Source organism: Otolemur garnettii, unplaced genomic scaffold (genome assembly GCF_000181295.1).
Source record: "Otolemur garnettii isolate 467f Iridium unplaced genomic scaffold, OtoGar3 scaffold00110, whole genome shotgun sequence".
In the NCBI taxonomy this organism is placed as follows: domain Eukaryota; kingdom Metazoa; phylum Chordata; class Mammalia; order Primates; family Galagidae; genus Otolemur; species Otolemur garnettii.
This window is the reverse complement of record NW_003852505.1, coordinates 979001-983243: the sequence shown is the minus strand read 5'-3', so window position 1 is coordinate 983243 and position 4243 is coordinate 979001. Positions and strand designations below refer to the sequence as shown.

Below are 4243 nucleotides of genomic sequence, written 5' to 3'. Positions count from 1 at the left end.
TTCAACATTTAGATTTAACAGACATCTACAGAACTTTTCACCCTAACAAAACTGAATACACATTTTTCTCATCATTCCATGGAACATATTCCAAAATCGATCATATCTTAGGTCATAAGTCTAACCTCAGTAAATTTAAAAGGATAGAAATTATTCCTTGCATTTTCTAAGACCATCATGGAATAAAAGTTGAACTCAGTAACAATAGGAATCTGCATACTCATACAAAAACATGGAAGCTAAATAACCTTATACTGAATGATATCTGGGTCAGAGATGAGATTAAGAAGGAAATTACCAGATTTTTGAAACAAAACAATAACAAAGACACGAATTATCAGAACCTCTGGGATACTGCAAAGGCAGTCCTAAGAGGGAAATTTATAGCACTGCAAGCCTTCTCCCCACCCCCAATATTTTTAATTGAGTTAAGTTTCTCAAGATTTGGTAAACATTTTTTCTTTTCACTTCTGAGCTTTCAATATTTTAAGTGCTATAGTTTGAATAGGAAGAAAATAGGTATAGTCTCTTGACATAGTCAGCTTAATTTATAAGCAACTTCTAATATACTTTTTTACAAATTGCTTCTGAACTTAATGACTTTTAATAATTCTTAGTGGAGAATATTGCCCTCTTTTTCCCTTCAAGTAGGAAACACACTATCCTATTGACATTATATAATTTTAATAAGAGAAATTATTATTCGGAGTGCCAGAACCTTAAAATTAAGAATGATTGTATTCTCACATGTACTTTCCCATTCTTATTGCATGTGCCTGCACATTTATATATTTGTAATCATAATTTCCAAATGTCTATCTGGTCATAATCATTTCAAAGACTAAGAAATACTTTTTAAGTTTAATAACTACCTCCATTTCCTACTCTCATTTAGTATTTTAAAATATATTTTTCTGTCCTCTGGTTTGGTTTTTGTTTAGTTTCAATCTGTGTAGAGGTTTTTTTTTTTTTTTTTTTTTGCCTGCTGGGTTTATGATGCTTAGCTCAAGTCATCTGAGACAACTTTTAGCTTTGCATTTTGATCAGGCTTCTTTTAAAGTGTTGTGTCACTGTAGCTGAATTTCAATGGCATCAATTTCAGTTACTAGATTGGAGATTTGTATTGGGGCATTTTAGAAATGCTGGTTTCCAGTTCGTTCCTGTTGGGAAAAAGCCAGATAACACAGCTTTGCTGTAATAGGTCTGCACAGACTGCAGCTGGCATGCCACGTGGGGCTGGAGAATTGTGAATTCAGTCATTTTTCTCTGTCCCTTTGATCGCCACAGACGCAGCTTGTCCCTAGGCGTTATCGGCAAATTTGGGATGGGAAGAAGGCAGGCCAAGAGTCAGGAAAGAGAGTTTCTGAGGCTTGTAGGATGAGGGAGAGCCTTAGGACTTAGGCCAGAGTCGTGGTCGAGATAGAGAAAAAGAAGCTAGTAGAGGAATGCTGTATATATGATGCAAATTTTCCAGATTTCTGGAAAACATGTAAACACTCATTTAAAGAAACGATGCTTTCCTCTTTATGTCACAGACACATTTTTGAATCTGATTAAAGCTATGTATTTACTTTCTCCCCCACTCCCACAAAAGGAAGATTGTTATAAATACAAAAAGTTTCATTTGATTCCTTACAAACCATCCATAAGACCCTTAGGGTAAAGAACCTTATTCTATAAGGAAGATCTGGTGGGCAAGAAGTGGTGTTCCAATTTTTCCCAGCACATTCCTCTTGCTTTTTTTTTTATTCTCTCATTGAGACCAATTTATGGTTTATTTAAATAAGATTGCCAATCTTTAATTGATGATGGAGGGCTTGGATCACAGTGACAGCCCCCAGATAGTGGAAAATCAGCAAGGATGAGTGTCTTGGTCCTAAAGCTGGTTTTCAATGATGTGTCTAATCTCATGTATAAAAGCCAACTCCTTTTTGTGTGATTGTTAACAAATTACTAAATGCAGGTCTTTGCTAAATAATTTACCTGTGCTTGTTCATGTCTGTATTGGTTTAAGATTCTGGGTTCAGATCCACATTCCTAGGTAAGATAATTCTCTTTCCAAGTTTCACTTTTCTTGTCTGCAAAATACAATGACTGTTCCTATGAGGATCAAATGGAATATTGCTTATAAAGCACATTGCACAATGACTGACACATACATATGTATTCAAGAATTGTAGTCATTATAATATTTATTATGATTTTAAGATTCTGCCTTACCCCTCAACGTTCATGGGCCAGGTAGGAAAATTGCTGCATATATACCAATGGATATGGGAATTTCTTTTTCTTTTTCTTTTTTTTTTTTGAAAAGTTAAAAATTCCTTAATTTTTTATTCCTGGTACCACTACCACAATTTATAGAGCAATATACCTGATGTAATTAAAAGAAAAAGAAAAAGGCAAAGCTACAACAGATAAAAGGCCTCAGAATGTACATCTAATTGACACTACATTGCATTAATCAATAGCTGCACTTTTTGCAAACTGTGGCTATGACAGTCCTGAACAAGAAGGGTTTCCTGTTTAAGCTGCAGTAACTTTTCTGACTATGGATCATCATTCCTTCTGTGGCAGATTTTTACAGTTCTTCTAATGCATTTGGGATGACCGTCTCAAAGTAACCTGCAGCTTTCCTGACAACTCCTTGCTCTCTCTCCTGCTAAGAACTGTAGCCCTTTTCTGTTGTTTTTAGAACCTTCTTCTACCATATCCACCACTTCCACCACCAGATCCATAACCACCACCATATGGACTGCTCGAGCTTCTTCCACCAAAACTGCCCCCTTTCATGGGTCCATAATTTGATTGCTGTTGTCCACTATAATTTCCCAAATCATTATAGTTCCCACCACCACCATAGTTACCTACAAAATTTCCTCCTTCATTGTAACCATCATATCCTCCTCCACCACCATATCTGCCACCTTGGTTTCCATATCCTGGTCCACCACCACCATAGCCCCTTCTACTACTGTAACCAGGACCACCGCCATAGTTCCCACTGTCACCTCCAAATCCATTGTATCCACCATCGCCTCCTCCATAACTACCTCTGCTGCCACCACCTCCACCACCATATCCTCCTCTTCCACCAAAGTTTCAGCCAAAATTACCTCCACCACCTCCAAAGTTTCCTCCCCGACCCATAAAGTTGCCAGATCCACCTCCATGACCTCTTTGTGATCCAGCAGACTGCATATCTTGTTTAGAAAGGGCCTTTTCACTTCACAATTATGCCCATTAATAGTGTGGTATTTCTGAACAACAATTTTATCAACAGTGTCATGATCATCAAAAGTTACAAAAGCAAATCCTCTCTTTTTTCCACTCTGTCTTCCATAACTTCTATGGTTTCAATCTTGCCATACTTTTCAAAGTAGTCTCTCAAATTATATTCTTCTTTATCTTCTTTAATACCACTAACAAAAATTTTCTTCACTGTGAGATGGGCACCAGGGATTACAGAATCCTCTCTAGAAACAGCTCTGTTTGGTTCCACAACACGCCCATCAACCTTGTGTGGTTGAGCACACATTGCTGCATCCACCTCTTCCACACAAGAGTAAGTCACAAAACCAAAGCCCCTGGAACGATTTGTTTGGGGATCTCTCATTACCACACAATCTGTGAGTGTGCCCCATTTCTCAAAATGTTCTCTTAAACTATCATCTGTAGTTTCAAAGCTCAGACCACCAATAAACAGTTTTCTCAACTGCTCTGGTTCCTTTGGATCATGGGCCTCCTCCCCCCGGCAGTGGCGGCAACGGCTGGAGTTGGGCTGGGGGCGATCAGGTGACGGTTTTACCTCCATTTTGAGACCGGACTCCTGGATATGGGCATTTCAAGCCTCTAAATAAAATTAGAAAGAAAGTATTATTATTCAATTCTTCTGATATCACCAAAGAAAATCACCTATTGATGTTACCCTTGTCTTTTGTTAACATTTATGAATTTTAATTTGATAATTTAATTTAGAGAATAAATGCATTCAGGCTCATATACATATTTCACTATTGTTATATGAAGTTACTAGGCTTTTCTAAGAAAGGGAATAGTTACCAAAGGCTCCATTTCATTAATTGTATGTTGCAGAAACTGTCTAGCAGGCTGATAATGTCCAGTGTTATCCTAAGGGGCAGGTAAATGTTCATTATCTAATGAAAATTATAGCTTCAGGAAATCTACTTGTGCATGTGTGAACAGTTTAATTCACTGTCAGTCTCTACAGAAACTGCTGCAT

The 4243-nt window shown here is 37.4% G+C and overlaps 1 pseudogene across 1 annotated transcript; it reads right to left on the bottom strand.

The window, feature by feature from the left end:
- Nucleotides 1–2436: 2436 nt before the first annotated feature.
- On the bottom strand, nucleotides 2437–3814 carry LOC100964706 (annotated as a pseudogene). Its single transcript, XR_154295.2, has one exon. The product of XR_154295.2 is annotated as a heterogeneous nuclear ribonucleoprotein A3 pseudogene (transcript).
- Nucleotides 3815–4243: the final 429 nt, after the last annotated feature.